This window comes from Macrotis lagotis, chromosome 1, assembly GCF_037893015.1.
Source record: "Macrotis lagotis isolate mMagLag1 chromosome 1, bilby.v1.9.chrom.fasta, whole genome shotgun sequence".
Classification (NCBI taxonomy): Eukaryota; Metazoa; Chordata; class Mammalia; order Peramelemorphia; family Peramelidae; genus Macrotis; species Macrotis lagotis.
In genome coordinates, this window is record NC_133658.1 from 890,609,253 (window position 1) to 890,630,847 (window position 21,595).

The following is a 21,595-nucleotide window of genomic DNA, read 5'->3' on the forward strand; positions in this document are numbered from 1 at the left end:
GGTATTGGTTTTCCATTAAAAAGTGTTTGTTGATCCTTTTGTGAAGGATAATTAAAGTTGTTAAAAGATTTTATTCAGAGAATTCAGTAAGTAGTCTATTGTACTAGCCTAAGAGAAAGGGGGGAACTTGTCCAGGAAAGGGAATGAACTATGGTGTTGGGTCTGGAGTTAAGAGAAAAGGTCAGATGCAAAATATTTTGTGGGGTGGAAATGGAAAGAGTTGGAAACTGGGAATATGGGATAAAGGATAATGAAATGTCAGTTTACGGACTTGGGAAACTGAAAGAATATTAGGGTTTTTGGTAGAAAAAAAGGATGCTTAGAAGAGTAGGGAATGTGAGGAAGAAGATAATGTGGTGTGCTTCTTTTTTGTATAAGTTGAGTTTAGGATATGTCAGGCATCTTGAATCTGAATGCCAGGTGCCAACTATCGACAATCAGCGAGCCTTACGAGAACAACTTCTACGTTAGTCCCGCCACCTCAGACCCCATTAACTGCTTCCTCATAGATGGTGGATTCCTGTTCGTGGTTGGACACTAGATAATGATCCCACTATTCCTAAGCCCTACTTGAAGTGACAAATGGGTTCTGTCTCACTCTAGTTCTTGGACCACAATCCTTTTTCTCTCTAGACATTGGTCAGAAATACCTTCTGCTTTTCCATTACTTCAAAATCCATCAGGCCCTTGCCATCTGTCATGTTGATTTCCCCTCCAGATTACTTGTCTTTTCCATCTATCCTGACTAAACCCTTCTATGTATGTTATTTTCCCAGTAAAAAGTATGAACTTCTCTAGAGCAGAGACTGTCTCACTTGTCTGTTGTATCCCAGCATTTCTTGCCATCATCAGGATAGTATTTCTTTAGTATTTTTTCCAATTCTGTTTTAGCTAGCTGGAAATGATAAGTAGTATCACAGTATCACAGATGTTCAAGTGAAGGGAACTTAAGTGGTCAGTGGTAGACTTACTAAAGGAGCAATACTAGCATACTCTCTCTCTTCTCTCACAGGTAGAACTTGCTTTCTACATGGGATAAATAGCAGAAATCCAAAAGATATAGATGGTTTAACCTTCCATGGTCCAAGTGGATGGCCATGTTCAGGACCATCAAAGGATGAAAATCAGCCTAATGAGCAACTTAAATGGCACCTAGGAGGTGAGAAAGGGAGATATTAAAAAAAAAAGATTGTTGTCCCTGTCTTAGATCCCAACAGAGTCAACAACATTTATTTCAGTATGTTTCAGACCTATAAACATGCTTTGTTCAAGGGATATAGAGAAACAACCAGCAAAAGACACAAGCATTCTGGGGATTTCAGCAGTTTTACACGGCTAAGAAAATGTATGTTGAATGTTGTCCCTATATAAAGTATGTTAAGTGTTTTGGACACACTTTAAATGAGATTATTATAGACTGAGAAACTGTGCCTGCCTTAATTAGAAAAAATCTTGGCACTCATACCGGGAAGCTAATTGGCACCATCAAAGCATTGAATGATTCCTAATTTTGCTAGTTAGAGGCACACCTGGTGCCTCTGCCTCTCAATAATATCCAAAGACTCGGGGAAAGAGGATATAAAAAGTAACAGCTGCTCTAGAACAAACATTGTAGGCACACACAGTGTCAGGGAGATATATATGTATCTATCTATCTATCTATATCTATATTTATGTTTATAATTTATGCACATATGCAATAGAGACACATCATATGCATATATATATACATGTGTATGTATTCATAGGATATGCTTTGTTTAATAGAAAAAGGTAGAATTTATGATCAAAGCACTTATATTTTAAAACAGTTCAGGAACTAATTAATTATGCCATTTTCCTTCTGTGAGTATTTGTTTCCACTTTAAAATGAAAGAGTTGGTCTTATATGATTCTTGAGGGCACTTTCCATCTCTGATATTCTTTGTTCCAAAGTCCCTTATGACTTGGATCTTCCTTATTTCTAAGGGTCCTCCCAGATCTGACATTATTTGACTAAGGGTCCTTCCAGATCTGAAATTCTCTGTCTAAGGGGGTTTATAGCTCTAACATCCTGTGTTCTAAGGGCCTTCGCAGCTCTGACATTTTGGTTTCAAAGGGCGCTCTGAACTCTGACATTTTCTGTTCTAAGGTTCCCCTTAGTTTCATTGTCCTGTGTTCTAGTCTTTTTTTTTTTTTAGGTTTTTGCAAGGCAAACAGGGTTAAGTGGCTTGCCCAAGGCCACACAGCTAGGGAATTATTAAGTGTCTGAGACCGGATTTGAACCCAGGTACTCCTGACTCCAAGGCCAGTGCTTTATCCACTATGCCACCTAGCCGCCCTGTCCTGTGTTCTAATGGCTCTCCCAACTCTGACATTCTGTATTCTAAAGTCACTCCCAGCTCCAACATTATATTTAAGGGACTTATGACTTTGACTTTCTGTGTTCTAAGGTTCCATCCAACTTTAGTATTTGCTATTCTTTGATCCATTGTTTGCCTCAGTTTCCAGGTCTTTAATATTCCTGTAGTAATAGCACCAACCCAGGAATTTCTTTTGAGATGCTTGTAAAGTGCTATGAAAAATATAAAGGCCTATATAAATATACTAACCATGAAGGTCCCTTTTAGCTCTGATATTTTGTATTCTAATTGTATTCTAATCCTCTGACATTCTAAGACCTTTCCAAGTTCTTCCATGTCACATTCTATTGATTCTTTTAACTCCTGTGTGTTAGATACCATGTTTGTTAGGAATCATGCTCCTCTTTGAAATTGTATACAAAGATTTAGAACTGAAAGGGCCACTTAATTTGCCTTCTAGTCCAGTTCTCTCATTTTACAAATGTGAAAAAGGAAGGCTGAAAGACAGATATTTAAACTCCTTATTCAAGGCCTTTTTACCTCACAGTGCTTTTTCCATCCCCTCTCTCTGAATCAGAAAATTTGGGACAGATGTTGTCTAAGCTTCCTTTATGCATTAATATCCATGGTTCTATGTGTAATTCTAACTTCCAAACCATTGTTGTTTGAATTCCGTTGTTTCATTTGTGTCCAAATCTGTGTGATACTATTTTGGGATTTTCTTGGCAAAGATATGGAATGATTTGCCATTTACTTCTTCAGCTCATTTTATAGATGAGAAACTGAGGCAAACTGGGTTGAGTGACTTGTCTGTGGTTGTATTTGAACTCATGAAAATGTCTTCTTGATTCCAAGTTCAGTGTTCGATACACTATGTAATCTTTGAACTATTTAGAGCCCTCAAAAAGTAAATAGGATTACTCCAAGTGAGAGTTCATTCTTAGCTATTAGGGGGAAGGATGGATAGCCAGTAATTAGAGATATTTTAGAGGAAATTTCCAAACAGATACAAGTTGGATGAGATGAACTCTGAAATACCTTCAAATTATGATTCTGTGGAATATACTATATTCAGTCAACTCAGTTCCTTCAGCCTTCAAGGTGTGCGACAAGCCAAGTCACAAGGACAGAAATTCATCTACTGAACATTAGTTAAGATTTAGGGACAATTCACACATTAACAAGTAGAATCTTGGGCTAAAGCTATATGTACTCAAGAAAGTAAATTTCACATCACATTGACTGAGTTGTAGAATTTAACAATGGAAGTGAACTATAGATAAATACACAAATATATATGTATATGTAAATATATATTACACATATATTTATATATATATATATACAACAAAATGTATATATATATTTACAAATGTAAATTGTATACATCTATAAAAAAGACATGTAGTCTTTTTAAAGAAAGGGTGGAGTTGGGCAAGCCACTTAACCCCATTTGCCTTGCCAAAAAAAAAACCCCTTAAAATAAAAAGGGTAGAGGTGAGGGAGGGAAGGAGAAGAAAATAAAGCAAGAAGTGCAAAGCACAGAATAAGAGGAAACCTAGAAAGAAGAAAAGAAAAATCAGGAAGCTTTGTAGACAATGTTTAGAATTTATTGCATGACTTTTCTTGAAATGGAAATTTTATTGTTTTATATTAAATCCTCTCACATTCTACTGTATATAGGAATATTTTCCTTTTCAAATTTTGTTTTTATGTTTAAAATGAATTTAAAAATTACCAAAAAAATGAACTCTTCCTTAGATCTTAAAGGTCTTCTAGCCCAACTTTGACATTTTACAGCAAACCAAAAACCAAAAAGGTAAAGTTGCCCAAAGTCTCACAAATGATTGATTCAATAATTAAATCCCTATCTTGCTACTTGAAACCCAGTTATTTTCTATTGTACAGTTCATTTTCTTTTATTTTCTTCATATTAGGAAGTAAAGGGAAGTCAACATAATTATTTAGGAAATTTATACCTGGTGTTTGAGCCTTAACTTCTTCCTCTAATACTGGCTATTTGTACTTAGGAAATTTGTAGTTTTTTATGAAATCAGTTTTTTTTTATCATTACTATTATACTATTATTTTGGAAATAGATTTTCATTCCATACATTGAAAATGAAACAAATAAAACTTTTAAAAAGTTACATGATAATTTTATTATATATTTGAAAAGCAATAGCAAGTTATAAACAAAAGATTTGCAGTTTTATCTGAAATCTTTTTTTGTTCTATTATTATTATAAGGAAATATTTGTTTTATTTGTTTTATTTTTAATTTTTTCTTAAATTTAAGGCAATGGGGTTAAGTGACTTGCCTAAGGTCACAGAGTCAGGCAATCATTAAGTGTCTGAAGTTGGGTTTGAACTTGGGTCCTCCTGACTCCAGGGCTGGTGCTCTATCCACTGTGCCACCTAGCTGCCCCTGTTGTATTTATTAAGTTCCAAATAAAATAAATAAAAGTTTAAAAAAATTTTAAGAAGCCACACTTGTAACTAGATGACCCTGAAGAATTCATTTATCATTGCTGGGTCTCATTTTTCTCATTTGTAAAAGGAGATCAACTATCCTTCTCTTCATCAGCCTCACTGTCAAAACAATCCTTTCCCTCTAGGTACATCTATTCTAATGGGGAAGATGGCAGGTACCTAAACCAAGATACACATAATACATGCAGAGGACATGGAAGGTAACCTTAAAGAAACATCTAATGACAAGTGAAACTAAAGAAAGAATACTACAGAAAGTAGGATTTGAGTTGAGACTTGAATGTAACCAAAAATTTCTAAGATACACTAGAGGAGAAAAACAGAACAAATATGATGAGATAGCAAAGGTAAGGCATTTTAAATAGTTGGGGGATAGAAAATTATGTGCAAGAGATAAGGTCAGGATGGACTGAATTCTAGCTTAGTTGGAGGGGAAGGAGAGAGAGTCAAGAAGATAGGAAAGGTAGAAACTGGCCAAAGTTTGTGCAGAAGTTGCAAGTTGAATATGTAGGAAAAGAATTATATTAAATCCTAGACATAATAAGGAGTTTAGGGATTAGGGGGAATGACATGACATTATTACCTTACCTTTAAGGAAAGTCACTGTGTGGAGAAATTCCAAACGTGCATATTTTTTGCCTTATTGTAGGCCCTTTCTTCATGAATGGGTTATGAATTCCTTTCCTGGTATACTCTTTTCAAATATAACTTTTTAATTAAATCAAAGTTTTTGGTGGAAGGGTCTATGACACCTCAGAAGGAATGAGTTCACAAGCAGTGATACAATGTCATTAATCTGTTGAAACAGAATATTCTGTTCTAAAACTATGAGAGCTAAAAGCAGAAATAGCTTTATCTGGCATAGTACTGGAAATTTCTATTTCTGAGGTCTGGAAAATTCCCCCATGCCAAAGATTGACAGCTTCCAATCCTTATGAAAAACGATTCCCTGTTCTGTCTCTAACCTTCCCTGTACTCTTGAATAAATCAGTTTATCCCCCCTCCATCTCTTTTTTTTCTATTCTTTTCTTTTTAAATCTGAAGAGTGGCAAAGTGTATATCATCCATTCAGCTAAGGTACTTAAAGGGATTAATTCATCTATTTGAATGAAACTGGTTGAAACAGTAGACTGGCATGTCAATGACCATTTCAGTCTTTCTATGCAAGATGCTTCTTGGAGGTCAAAGCAGTCTGAAGAAAACAATTTGTGGACTGGTATCACTCCTGATCTCTCTCTGAAGCTTCTATTCCATAGAACAGTCTGGGAAGGAAGGTCTTTGTTGATCACTCACTTTTCTGCTGAGAGCTTAAGAGATTTGTTTCCAAAATAGGGCACAGGTGACTGAACTAGGTCAAGTGGCTTTTGTACTAGCCAAGGCTTACACTCGAGGATCATCTCTTAGGCAAACGCCTCACCAAAATGCAAAGGGTGGTAGAAAGAGATGCAGAATTAGGTTAAGGAAAATGAGATTTTTATTTTTTCTGGAAAAAAAGTCTGGAATTTGCAGACTACTCATCAGATCCAAAGCAAACTGGTTGCAATGGTTAAATCATGGTGACTTTTCTGGATCACTGGTCCCATGGAAAGGGTGATAAATTTGGAGTGAGAGGATCTGGTTTCAAATCTTGAGTCTGTCACTTAATTCCTGAGTGACCCCAAGTAAAGCATTTAACTTTATTGGGCCTCAAGTCCTGATCTGCAAAATAATCAGTTTGAAGTTATTTCTAAGGTCCCAAATAACTTTAAACCATGGATCCTAGGATATGTGGAAATAAGGTTTATCTTTCATTTCTGAAGAAGACCACAACATCAGGAAGGTGATACCTGGGCTAAGTCACCAGTCTCACTTCTCCTCAAGAATCATCAAGGTCAGTTGGCCAGATATGAATCACTGTCACTGGAGATGACCCTGAACCTGAGGCAGTCAGGATTAAGTGACTTGCCCAAGGTCACACAGCTAGTAAGTGAAAAGTGTCTGGGACTGGATTCAAATTCTGACTCCACGGCCAGTGCTCTATCCACTGTGACACCTATCTGCCTCTGAAGGGACCTAGGATATGTAAAGTTATGGAAGTTATACTAGATGCTCACTAATCTTCTAAGTTTCCTTCCAAAACTAAATTTGTGATCTATAAAATGAGATAATTGTTATTTAGAATGCAATCTAGTTTTAAAACTATGATTTTACATGCTTCCATGTTCTGGACTATTGTAGCTATCTATGATCAATTCCAAAACTAAATCTATAATCTTTTCTTAGGAATCTTCAAATGAGGGAGCTTCAGCTCAGAATCTATGAAATCACGACTCTATAATTTTCAAAAGGTGTACATTGGGACTGACCTTTAAAGTATCTTAGTTTGAAGAATTGATGCATTTATGAGCTTCTGCATGGTAGGCATTTTCCAGGTATTTCTGCAAAAAAAACCCCAAGGCTGATTGTTTTCTTTAGACTTTTCTAAATAATTGTCTTACCTTAATTTCTAACTTCAGAAAGAAGTGGCCATTGACAGAAAAAAGGAATGGAATCCAGTTTGAGACCTATCTTTCTTTATTTCAGGGTCCTATAAGGAAGAAAGAGAGGGAGTAAAGGATTATACCCAAGCTTGCCTGAACCCCACTATCTGAGTGGCATGGTGAATCCATGAAAATAGTACTGGCTTCACTGTCAGAGAATCTGAGCTAGGATCTTGATGCTACTACTTTCAACCTATGTGAACATAGGCAAGTCACTTTCCTTCATGTATCTCAGTTTCTTATTTTGTCAAATGAAATGACATATAAGATGCTTGATCTACATCTATAAGGAACTGGTACAAAGCTGTCATTTTAAAGATGAAGAAACTGAGGCCCAGGAGACAACCTATGGTCACACCTAGTTATGGCAGCTCTAGAATTCAGATTTATTACATGTATGTCTGAAGCTCCAAGTATCCTTTTAATTGTACCAATTTAGTCTTGGTTATCTCTATAATCTCTTCTAGATCTTTAAGTCTATAATTTTTTTTGTAGAGCTCTTCCATGCCCCCAAATTTTGAGAACTCTTTTTATGTTAAAATTTTTCCTCAACTTGAAATGATAGTAGTTGTATTATTAATATTTATTGCTCAATATAAGATACATAATAGTAATAAAACCATTTGGACTTTACTAATGTTTTCAATGGATTTATGGTTTAGCAATTTCAATTGTCAAATTATCAAATTCAATAATATTCTATTATGAATTTCAACATCAGGCAATACACAAAATATGATGCCATATTGGAAACCGAGAAAGGCAGAAGTTAAATGACTTGCCCATCTTCATACATCTTGTGTGTTTCTTATGCTAGATCTAAAGTTAGGTTTTCCTAAATTCAGAGCCCAAAACTCAACTCATGATTCTATCTAAATGATTCATGTAGCTAAGTCTTTGGAAATTATATGAAACACATAAATACATTAAATAACTTTCCTATGACTAAAGTATGAACATGGAATTTAAACCTAGTTATTCCATACTTGGAAGGTCAGAACTCTTTCTATTGCAATAAATTGCCTCCAATATCCACAAATGTTTGAAAAATAATAAAATATACACTTGTAAATGCCTTATTAGTTATTCAGCTCAATTATCAGAATGACTTCTCATACTCCTAGGTGTCTATGGTTCAGAGTTTCAGAATTCCTACTCTAAAGCAACCCAGAAAACATTGAGCTTTCCTTGAGCTCTCATCTGACTGGAAGGCCAAAGTACTCTCTGAAACTTTAATCTGTCTTGCCTTATAGCAATTTACTGAATAGCAGCAATGGAAGCTATTGTCTGGATGACTGCTATGGACTCTTCATCTTTTGCTAACCATCATAACACTTAGAGTTGGAAGAGATCTAAGAAGAGTGAATACTAGACCATAAAGGGGATGCAGAAAGCTAGATATAGAGCTGAAAAGGACCCCAGAGTTCATCTAGTTCAGTGTACTCATTTGGAATATAATAAAACTAAAACCTTGAGGGACAAGAGTAATAAGTTAAGGATGCCCAGCCAGAGTTGGGACAGAACAGAGAAAGACAGAGTGGGGAAAGATCTTAGAATATATAAAAAAAATGGGGAGGCTAGGTGGTGCAGTGGATAGAGCACTGGCCCTGGAGTCAGGAGTACCTGAGTTCAAATTTGGCCTCAGACACTTAATAATTACCTAGCTGTATGACCTTGGGCAAGCCACCTAACCCCCATTGCCTTGCAAAAAAAAAAAAAAACCACCTAAAATTAAAAAAAAAGAATATAAAATGACTGAGATGGAAGAATCTTTAAAATGGGGACTATGAGAAGAAAGAGGTTCCCTTGGGGGTATGTAATATCAGAGCTGGGATGAACCTAAGAAGATATAATATCAGAATTGGAAGGAATATTGGAACATATAATGTTGAATCCAAAATGAAATGAATAATTTAATCCAACTGTCTTGTTGAATGAGGAAACTGAGGAAGCAGGCAGATTCCATGATTTGTGTAACATCATATAACTTGTCAGTAGCAATGCCAAAATTGTATTTCAATTTAAATTATTAGGTTTTTTCCATTGTGCATTATGCACTTTACTTAAATGTTTCATGTGTTTATACATGTCTCCTCTACTAAATTTCTGAAGTCATAAACTTCTGAAAGACAGGGGCTTACATGTGATAGTGCTGTTATATCTCTCTACAGTGTCCCATAGAACAGGAATGGGTAAATTGTAGATGGTCCATAAAACATGTCAAATAAAATGAATGAATGAACCAGCATTTAGCTAAAATCAGCCTCCAGTTGACATAACATCCAGTGCCAGCTAATTTTACATTCCTCTAAATCATTGAATTGAACACTGAGTTTGAAGTGAAAAAGCAGACAAGTAGCTTTGTCCAAATGAATTTCCACCTGCAAAAATGCAATCAATACAAGAATGCTTTGACCTTGTTTGGCCAGAGTTTTTTGCTTCAAATGAATGCAAAGGAAGCATTTTATTAATTGACACTGAAAGGATTATCTTCATTTTTCTCATCCAACAAGTCTGGGGGGGGCAGGAAGTGGAAATGTCTGAAAGATAAACACCAAAGGGATGGCAATTTTGAAAGAAGGAAGAGATTAATCTGAGGGAGGCTTCAGTTGTTTTCTTTCCTTCTCCCTCTTCTTTTATATGTAGTATTTTCTGTATTGCATTTCCTCCAAATGTTTTATTATTCCTTATCAATTATGCAGGCAGGGTCTATTCATAAAGTGTTTTTGGTGAGGAGAAATTTTGTTGTGCATGCTTTTATATGTAAAATGTATTTTTCAAAGATGGGAGTGAACTGCAGTGGTTACTAGAAATAGGATTTTCTACTCTCTCTAAAACTCATTCTTTATCCAACTATATGGCATCCATGGATGTCATTATCCAATAAAAGATAGGCTGACCTAGATTTGATAATAGATGCTATCTTGGGCCTTGTTTCCCACCCCCTCCAGATTCTATGGACTAAGATGTGTTTTTGGTCTTTGAATCAATTCCTGGGATATCAGTACAGGATTCAGGTGGTTAGAGTCACACAGCATGATGGAGAGAGACAATAAGAAAAGCAGGCAAATAGAAGAGTCAATTGGAAAAGGGAAAAATGGGGAAAACAAAGTTTTCTGTAATTTTTCCCAGGTTTGATGTATTGCTATAGTCAAGGATTAATTATAGCCTCAGGTCTCTGAAATGAAGGAAAAAAGCCACAACAATGTGACAATTACACATCTGGCAGACACACAGCTGCTCCTACTTAGGAAGGCTGCCCTCATCTCAGGTTCCCTGCATTAAAGCAAATGGTCTTTCTTTGCAGGCCATCTCTAGGGGCCAGAAAGACATAAGCATTTGGAACATCATTAGCATCTTCTTCTTCTTCCTCTTTTTTATTATTATTTTTTTTTATCCCTGTGGGTCCTAGGGAGAAAATCACATTCTCACTATGGATGGCATCTGTGGTTACAGTTTTTTAAATGAAGATATACAGCCAATGGTCTCTAGTCTCCCGCTCAAGGTAACCTTTGCTGACTCATTATATGTTTAATAAGATCTCTTGGAGAGGCAATGAAAAATGGCTTTGTACTGAGATGCAAGCATGAATGAGATAAGAAGGAGGAAGGGAATTTATTCTAGACAGGGACAATGAGTTTCTGTCCTCCCCCATCCTTGCCCCATTATTGGAATCCAAGGCCTCACCAAACTAACAGCCTTAGGTACCTAGGACAGAAGCAGCAGAACAACAGTGAGGAAGACCCAGGGTCAGTAGTAATAAAGCGACCCTCCATTTAGTTGCTGCTGACAGAGAGATGACTGAAATGAACTCTACAGGGTTCATGGCCATTTTCCTTCCAAGTGTTAAAGAATAGTGCTCTTGGGGATGCAAGCTTATGTTTTGCTGACTGCAAGGTATCTTAGGATAAAAATTCAGAAAATATTGGATATAAATTGTGGGTACCTGGGGGGTTTAAACAATGGAAAGGTAGCCGTTGTTAAACCCACATTTCTCTTAGGACTATCAAGTGCCCTACACCATACCTAATATCACTGAATATATAAAGAATTAGAAAGTGTGGTCTTAATTCTCAAAGAGTTTGTGTTCATATAAGATTTGGAGTTGGGAGGGAACTTACAGAGCCCCTTATCCATTAATTTATGAGACCTAGAAAGATAACAATGCAATGACTATGATGATAACAATGATGATGATGACAGAAACAAATTAATCATACTTGATTCATGATATCAGAAAAATCAATGGTACAATCTTTATGTGATGATTGTCTGTTGTAACAATGATTATACAGTAAAACAGATATATGTGCCTTGTGGGTAAGGACTATTTATTTTTATCTTTGGATGCCACTTGCCTAGAACAGTGACTGATATATAGTAATTGTCATTGTTATTGCTATTGTATTAAATAGAAAATGTTTGACTTTATATTGCTCTGTATGTCTGTGATTAATAAATATTTCAATTAAGTAAATGTAGTTTTAAAACCAGCATCGCAGGCTGGCAAAATCATGGACATTAAGCTGTAAGTAAATTTATAGGCATCTAGGCTTAACTCCCTCATTTTTCAGAAAAGGAAATTGAGACACAGGGAGATTAAGTGATTTGCCCAAGGTCATACAGGTAAGTGTCAGCAGTGGACTTTAACTCAGACCTTCTGATTCCATTACTATTAAATATATAAAGAAGTGTGTCATATAGGCATAATCATCACAGAGTTTATTTCAGGAATTTAGAGTTAAAAGGTATCTTATCATTTATCTAATCCAAATTTTTTATTTTACACATGAAAATAGTGAAATTCAGAGAACTTATATAACAACAATAGTAGCAACAACCACATTGATCTTGATGGGGGCGGTGGTAGTAGTGATAGTAGTAGTAGTAGTAGTGGTGGTGATGCTGTTGGTTATAGTTGGAGGATTTTAGAAGTTGTAGAAATAGTACTGGTAGTGGTAGAAGCAATAATTACCTTTAAAATCTAGTCCTTTGCAAATGCTGTATGCAGAGAGGGGCAAGTAGGTAATAACAAAGTAAAGAGATACATGGCAATATGACGTATAAATAGAATTACACATTCCTATTATGGTATCTTTGAAGGCTGGGTGGAAACTCTGAAATATTGATTTAAAGGAACATCATGTTGCCACTGATAATAATAATAATGATAGTAAATATTATCCTACATATACCATGAAATGGCAAACTCCTTCTCTACGAATACAAATCCACAAATATATTTAAGAATTTAAAAAATAAACTATACAGCAACTGCTCCCCATAATTATTTATACGTACAAATCTAAAACAATTTTAAAAAATTGTTATTTATAGTGACCAAACAATATGAAAGAAAAGGTTCTCAAAAATATACAGATTCAAAGAATGAATTAACGCCCTAAGGAAGCAGGAAAATATTTATCTTATTCCCATCAAATGGTCTAGTATTGCATTATTCCAAATATGCTTTGATAGAGTGTATAGGATACACATTTAGATGGCAACACTTTATTTCAGTCACCAAAACTTACTTATTACTTTCAGGTTTCTGATAGTTCAATGATTACTACAAAAGGATAATAGGAACACTATCAAATTTAAGATAAAACACATTAATTAAGATATTGATGATGACGTAAATAATGACAATAACCTAAAAGTTTAAAATATTTTTCACATCATGGGCCTAGAAGGAAATGGCCACCTAAGGAAATGGCATCTAGGTTAGTATAAAGAGATGATTTTATAAGCCCTTAGGTTGCTATGATAGCTGTGGAAATCTGACCATAAGTCTAAATACTGATTCACTGGGATCTAGCAATGACCAACATACTGTGGAGCATGGTGCACCAGGTTTTTATGAATGTAAGAAATAGATGGGACAAAGCAGGGTTGTAGACAGACCTTGCTCAAAACTGCTTTGATAAATATATCCCTTTCCTGCTGATGTTAAACCAATGCAAACCTATATTAACCCTAATAATAAATGAAGGAAAATACAATGAAACAACTAGATAGAGTTAATCACTAAAATGGGAAAATAGTGAGTGAACATACAATGGAGTAAAGATAGCAATATATTTATTTTGTTCCAATATTATCTTATAATAGAACTGGAAGTATTTTTTAATGGTTATAGCTCTAAGATTGATACTACATATTTTGTCAAAGATATCCTCAAGACTAAATTATAAAACCAAGTGTGCCAACTTTTATACCAAAGGTTTTGACTAAATGGTCACTTAATAATGTCATATATACATGTGTGTAGATACATGTGCATACATACATAAACACACATACACATCTCTATATATACATCTATTTATCTAACTACCTTCCAATCTATCCATCCATACCTCTGGTCAGTGTTGAATATTTACTGTCTATTTGGTAGTAATAAAAATTATATTAATTATTCAATGTACAAAATGACATTTTAATATTCCTCTATTGGAAAACACATTAAATCATCTCATGGAATCTCTTTTTCAAAACATCATTTGAAATTGATAAAATTTTCTGAGGAATAATCATGAATGAAGGCTTTAATATTGAATCCAAAGGTCAAATTTAAGCACTCATGAAGGTGAGGATTACAAATATGTTGATTTTCTCCAGAGAAGACAAATCAAGCACAAGACCATCAACAAGCAAACCATGGGTACATGTTATAAATTGAATTCTAGAGTCAAAATTTAAGGAGAACATAAAAAAATCATCACTTATGTAATACTAATCTTAATATTGCTTTTGAGAAACAAAATGGGAAATAGGTATCTTAGGTGTCTAAACAAAAACCCAGGCATTATTATAAAACACAAGTTTGTAAAAAAGGCAACTATGAAAAAAAGTGAGTCCATTCTCATCATAAATAAGGAAAAAGATAATCATCATGTTGATATCATACAGAAATATTTCAGAAGCAAGCAGAGCTCACTTCATAAATCAGGATGATGCAATGTTGACAATAAATATATAAAACTGAAATTGTCAAATTTAATCAAGAATTATTTCTTCATAAAGTTTATGAAATGGTCAAGATACAAGTATGTTATGAAAAAAGTTTCGCCAGGTTACATGCACTTACTTAACCAATTACCTGATGTTATAGAAGACTAATACCTGAGTCATTATAATGCCATTAGAAAAATAGAGGAATTCATTGGGACAGTGAAAGATCAGGCTTATCACACTAGACTAAGATAAAGGGTTTTCTTGTGAAACCAAGACTGTTTTATTCATATAATGAAATAGTAGAAAATGTATAGCATAACCCTGAAGATTATGAATTTTTAACATCTATTAGATACTTAGAAATATATGATCAAGTGGCTAGAAGTATGTACAGAAGCTCTCTAGCTTTTGTAAATTAACATATAACCAGTCTCCAAACTATAACTTAAAAAAATACACGCACATAAAATGCCCTTGAGAATTCTGCATAAGAATTATACTTCAACTGGAAAATCATGACAGACTGATCTGTTCACCACAACCATCCAGTTAAACATTAATCCATTAAAAAATACAATTTTTAAGAAAGCCACCATAATGAATATTCATAATCTCCAAATTTACTGAAAAGGAAAGTATGACAAATTAAAATATAAATCAAGTACACACAAAAAAAGAAATGAAGTTCTAAGGAAAGCAGGTGTGGAGTCCTCCCATTTTCAATGTTTTCAGTGAGCCTGTAGCATGAACCATTCTAGTATTTCAGTACTTTATTTGATTCTTAAAAATATCATTCATTTATTCAATAACCTGCAGAATATGAAATATTCAAGAATCATAGGATAGTAACTTTTCTTCAAACCATTTCTGAGTCAGTCAAGAAAGAGTTGGAGAAACAGAAAACAATAATAGTTGGAAGAAGGAATAGTGTAATATAAATTCCACTAAATTTGAAATTGGAGTACCTGAGTTGGAATGCCGTTGCTCCCATTACTTTTACCAATTCATCTCTCTGGACCTGAGTTTCCTTTGTCCATATAATGAAGTGGACAGGGTAAAAGAATTTAAAATCTTTCCCAATTGACATTTATAGAGCACCTTATAGTTTTTTAGGGGGAAGTGCGTGTGTGTGTGTGTGTATAATATATATAATATATAGTATGCAATAAGTTCATAAAATATAGACTTAATTTTATTAATTTTATATAATATTTGATATATGCCTATATATATATAAACTAGTCTGATACTCCCAACAAATTTGTTAGTTTGGTAATTTAATAATGTGTGTTTTCAAAATTTATAGCAGATCAAAATTTTTTCCAAAATTTTTACAATTCATAATAGGAGTAAATATCAGAGCTGGGATTTAAATCCACATCATCTGACTCCAAACCCAGGATTATTTATGGAGAGATAAATTGCATATTAACAGCAAAAGCATGGGACAGAACTTGGTAATATGAATTGTATGAATTCAGAGAGGAAATAGAATTTATATTAAAGAAACCATAGCTGATTTTCTTCAAGTATTTTCCATAGTAAAGGGTGAAGGTATGGGGGAAGGAAACTTATATTTATTCAGTGTCTTCTCTGTCCCAGCACTTCTTAGAAATGAGCTGAATGTTTTACAGATATTATTTCATTTGATCCTAACAATAATACTGAAGTAAGTACTATTATTTACTATTATTATCCTCATTTTTCAGATGAGGAAACTGAGGTAGTTGGCAGTTAAATGTCTTGTCTAGGATAACATAGCTAGTAAGTGTCATGAGTTTGGATTGGCAATCTTATTCTATCCATTGTGCCACTTAATTGTCTTTAGTTGATTTTCAATTATATTTTCATTTGTATTTTCTATAAATGAAATAAATAGTACAATGCATAATTGAACCAGAATTCTCTATTCTTTATAGTTTAATAGTAATCACCCAACCTCTGCTTAAAGACTTCAGTAAAAGGCAACTCATCACCATCCAAAGTAGCCTCTTCTACATTGTAATATTAATCGTTGATTTTATTTTTTATGTACTTTGAGCTTAAATCCAACTCTCTTCATCCTCCATTAATTGAATAAGTAGAACATATCTAATGTCTCTTCCAAATGACAGCCCTTCAAAATTACAAAGATAATTCTTGTGACTCAATGAGTCTTATCTTTTACAGACTTATCATCTTAGTTATATCAATTGATCTTCATAAATCATGGCTATTACCCTTCTGAGATCACTTTTCCAACTCATACTCAATGCCAGTGGAAGAATGGGATTTCTAGACTGATTTATCACTTGTGGTTTACTCAAATCATAGTATCACTCTAGACTGAGTCCCCAGAGGGGGTGGTTTTAACCACTTTTAAAGTTACAGGGCAAATATTAAAGTCCACTGTACTCCTAAAACTTTATTGTGGTTCTCTTAGTCAACTTTCTGACTTGGCTTAATATTTTCACCAATACTGAGGGTACACATTCATGAATTATACTAAATCTAGCAAGGGGATATTTCAAAGTGCAGTGAGGCACCTCTATAGGGAAGATATGTGGACAAGGTGACTCAGAAGTCCACAAGATGGAGGGACATGATACACTTTCTCTCTCCAGGACTTCATGAAGCTCACTGCATGGCATGAGATCCATGATGCCCAAATAACAATGTTACTCAGGTAGACTGGTTTTTCCCAACATGGAGAATGAGTACCCTAATTGTGAAGCTGAATTGTCTTCTTTTTGGGTATGTTGTCTCAAATGTGCAGATTAATTTACTGTTGATTTAGGTTACTTCATAAATGGGCTGCCTCCTCACTAACCTTTACTATGACAATAGTGAACTGTGCAGTTATCGGTTAATGATTTTCAAAAAGGATAGTGAAAGTCACTTTTCTTCTGCTTCCCATATGTGTTAGGCAGGTTCTTGGTCTCTGGGCTCTGACCTTGGTGAAATTTCACTTTCAAAAATGACCCTATATGCCCAAAGATCAATAAAACTGTTCATACCCTTTGACCCTGCAATTCCAGTTCTAGGTCTTTATCCAGGAGACATTATAGAAAAAGGGAAAAGTCCTACATGGTCCAAAATATTTATAGCAGCTCTTTTTGTAGTGGCAAAGAATTGGAAATTGAGGGGATGCCCACCAATTGAGGAATGACTAAACTAGTCTGGTACGTGAATACTATGGAATACTATTGTTCTTTAAGAAACCATAAGTGGTCGGGCTCTAGAGAAGCATGGAATGACTTATAAGATCTGATACTGAGTGAAGGGAGTAGAACCAAGAGAACAATGTACACGTCAGCAAGAACATTGTGAGATGTACAACCTTGAGGGAAGCAGCTCCTCTCTTCAGTCCATTTAGCTAGAACAACTGTATTAGACTGGCTGTGAACTATATTATCTCCATCTAGAGAAAGAAAAATAACAAAACAAAACACACACACACACACACACACACACACACACACACACACACACGCAAAAAACCCAATCCTTCAGAATCTGATGAGCATTTTATTAAAATTATCTCATATATCTCTTTCCCTTAATCTTAATTCTTCATATCAAAATTTATTAATGTGTAAATATGTTCATCAAAATATGTATAATGCTAATCTGACTGTTCACCACTGAGGGGAGGGGGAATGGGAAGGGAGGGTGAAAGGAAATTTTGTAACTTAAAAATATACATGTGCATATTGATGAAAATAAATAAATAAATTTTAAAAATGAACCCTAGACTAACTCATCCATGAGCAATACCAGTTTTATTCATTCTTTTAAACCTCTAGCTTGTAGTTTGACTAGATGAGACTGTGCACTCTTTAACTTGGAAGTTACTTGTGATCTTTTCATCTTGAATGTTAGAGAAATTCAGGTCACTTTAATTCAGCATCAGTGGACACAGTCTTGGAAGCTGTTATCATTTCCAAGAGGTAGCCTAGAGATCCTTCTTTAAATTGTCTGATAATGCTCTGGTGTTCCTTTCTACTGCCTTCAATCATCAGGGAGACTTGTGATAGGACCTAAGCTGCTTCTGAACTCATAGAGTCTTCTGGGTAGGCCCTGTTCATTATCTAAAGATCGGAAAGGAATAAACCAAAATAAATAGCTGTAATATACCTTTATGCTAGGCAGCCTTTTGTAAAAATAGTAAAAAAAAAAAACTAAAAATATTTCACTGCATTCTCCCCACCTCATACCCCATACCAGCTAGTTGTGACTATTCTACTTATCACCAAGAAGGAAAAAAGATTAGATATCTGATAGCATTCTCCTTTTGTATGTGAAAATCATTTTGCCTAATACTTCTCCAGTCATTGTTCCTTATAGCTCTATAATCAATTATAAAACTTCATCAGGGCCCCATGAGCAGTAATTCAGGCATTCATGGGTGGAAACAAGTGTCCAAACTTCCACATGTTGATTGGAACCAGACAAAGAATATCTATGCATATTTTAGGCAACTACCTGACCTATACTCAGAAAAAAATCTACACCAAAATCTACCTTTGAATTCTTACCTGGTGTATAAACCCTAAAAATGTCACAACCTCTATCTGGCTATTTTTTTTTTAGATTTTTTTTGCAAGACAAATGGGGTTAAGTGGCTTGCCCAAGGCCACACAGCTAGGTAATTATTAAGTGTCTGAGACCAGATTTGAACCTAGGTACTCCTGACTCCAGGGCCGGTGCTTTATCCATATCTGGCTATTTCTTCATCAGGAAAACAGTAATAATTATAGTACCAACTCCCATAGTTGTTATGAAAATAAAATGAAATATTATTTGTAAATAATTTCACAAATCTTAAGGCATTAAATAATTATTAGTTTTTCTCATCTTCATCATCATCATTCACCAAGAAGAGAAAATCTATTCAGGACATAACAACTTGGATTTACTGCCTTACTCTCACTGCATATATGACTGCCACTAGATATTGATGACTCAGGAAGAGATAGTGAGGCTGACAACTTTGCATAATTTAAATTCAATTCATACTAGAATCAAGAACCTGTGATTTCATCCATCAGTCTTTGTCTTATATGAAGGACGAATAACAAATAAACAATAACAATTGGTTACTAATGCAAAATAACTCCAATTCTAGCATTATTAGATATTTTTTTCTTAACTTCTCTCCATTTTTCTCAACAATAATTTCTTTGCATAAAGAAGTTTCTTTTATCGTTTTCTTCCTGTGCTTCCTCTTTTCTCATATAGCTCCTAAAAATTTCCTTGCAAACATATCATGACGTGACATAGGTAATATAATAGAATTTTTGAATCAAGAAGATTTAAATTTAAATTCCCTGGATCTACTTTTCAGGTCACTTGTTGTTCCAGTGAGATATTTCACATTATTTTCTATTTTCCCTTCTTTTATTATTTATTTTATTCATTTAATCATAATTATTTAATTAATTTGTTTTTATTATTTATTTTAATTATAATTTTTTTATTAATTATTTTTTCTATGATCCTCATAACTTTATTAACTTCCACTTGATCAATTCTAGTTTTGTTTTGTTTTTTTAGTTTTTTTGCAAGGCAATGGGGTTAAGTGGCTTCCCCAAGGCCACACAGCTAGGAAATAATTAAGTGTCTGAGGCTGGATTTGAACTCAGGTACTCCTGATTCCAGGGCCGGTGCTCTATCCACTGTGCCACCTAGCCGCCCCTTAATTCTAGTTTTTAAGGAATTATTTTCCTCAAAGAGATTTTGTGCTTTTTTCCCATTTACTCTGTTCTATTTTTTAAGAGCTTTTTTGTCCCTTCAGTGACTTATAGTAGCTCTTTTCCCATTTGACCTATTGTTTTTCAAAATATTCTTCATCTCATTAGACTTTTGTATCAGTGAGGTGGAGCCAAGATGTCAGAGAGAGGCAAAGAACTCTGATCTCTTTCCAGCTTCCCTCAGAAATAATATAAATTAGGTTTCTAAGCATAATCTGGAGTGATGGAACCCACAAAAAATAGTGGACCAATTTTCCAATTGAAGACATATTAGAAGGTGGTAGAGCCAAGATGGTAGAGTAAAGGCAGGAACTTGCCCTAGCTCTTCCCCAAACTCTTTCAAATACCATTAATTAATTACTCTAAAGATATTCTAGAGTGGCAGAACCCACCAACATAGAGTTAAACATTGTTCCAACCCAAGACAACTTCGAAGGTGGGCAGAAAAGGTCTGTTGCAACAGCATAGGCCTTACCAAGCAGAGAAAAGAAACAGAAAACCAGGAATAGCATCAGATGAATCAGGCTAGAGACAACAAAGACAACTTACATGGTCATTAGGAAAGATCTGTGAGAGTGAAGCAGAGTTCAGCACAGGCCTCAGCAGTGTAGAACTAGTCCCAGCAAACCAGGAGGAGGCCTAAGAAACCACTGAATAAATCACAACAACTACTTCTTTCAGGGCTCTTAGCCCATAGATGATAAGAGGGTTAGAAGGAGATTATACAGAAATAGGTCTCTATTGCTTTGTCTATATTCAGATCTGGAAATAAGTAAGGAAATTGCATCTTCTTAAAAGGTACCATAGACAATGGTATACATGTATATGCATGTATATATGTAGGTATTGATATTTTTGTATGTATATGTGTGGTGTATATATATATATATATATATATATATACATATATATATATATATATGTAAATGTCACTGTTTAGTTGTAAGTATGCATATGCACCAAGTGGTATAGTATCCAAATTCTTATAGAAAACATAAAATAAGTCATAAGAAGATATAGAAATCAGACCTATACTAGTGGGACACTTCAATCTCCCCATCTCAGAATTAGATCTAACCATAAAATAAACAAAAAGGAAGTTAAGAGGGTCAATAGAATATTAGAAAACCTAGGCATGATAGATGTTGGGAGAAAATTGAATTGGGATAGAAAAGAATATACATGAATGATACACAAAAATTGACCATGTACTAGGGCATAAAAAACTCATAATCAAATGCAGAAAGGCAGAAATAGTGAAGACTTCCCTTGCAGACTATAAGGCAATAAAATCATGCACAATAATGGACCATGGAGAGAAAGATCTAAAACTAATTGGAAACTAAATATCCTCATTTTAAAGAATGAGTGGATCAAACAACAAATCATAGATAGAATTAATGACATCCTAGACAATGGCAATAATGGCAATAACAAACCAAAACTTATGGGCAAAAGCCAAAGCAGTTATTAGGGGATATCTTATATCTCTAAATGCTTACATGAATAAAATAAAGAGGAAATCAATGAATTAAGTATACAACTGAAA

General features: G+C 34.5%; 1 pseudogene; it reads left to right on the forward strand.

Annotated features, from left to right (window-relative positions):
* The first annotated feature begins 351 nt into the window (after positions 1-351).
* LOC141508423 (transgelin-2-like) overlaps positions 352-21,595 on the forward strand; it is a 44,244-nt pseudogene continuing 23,000 nt past the window's right edge.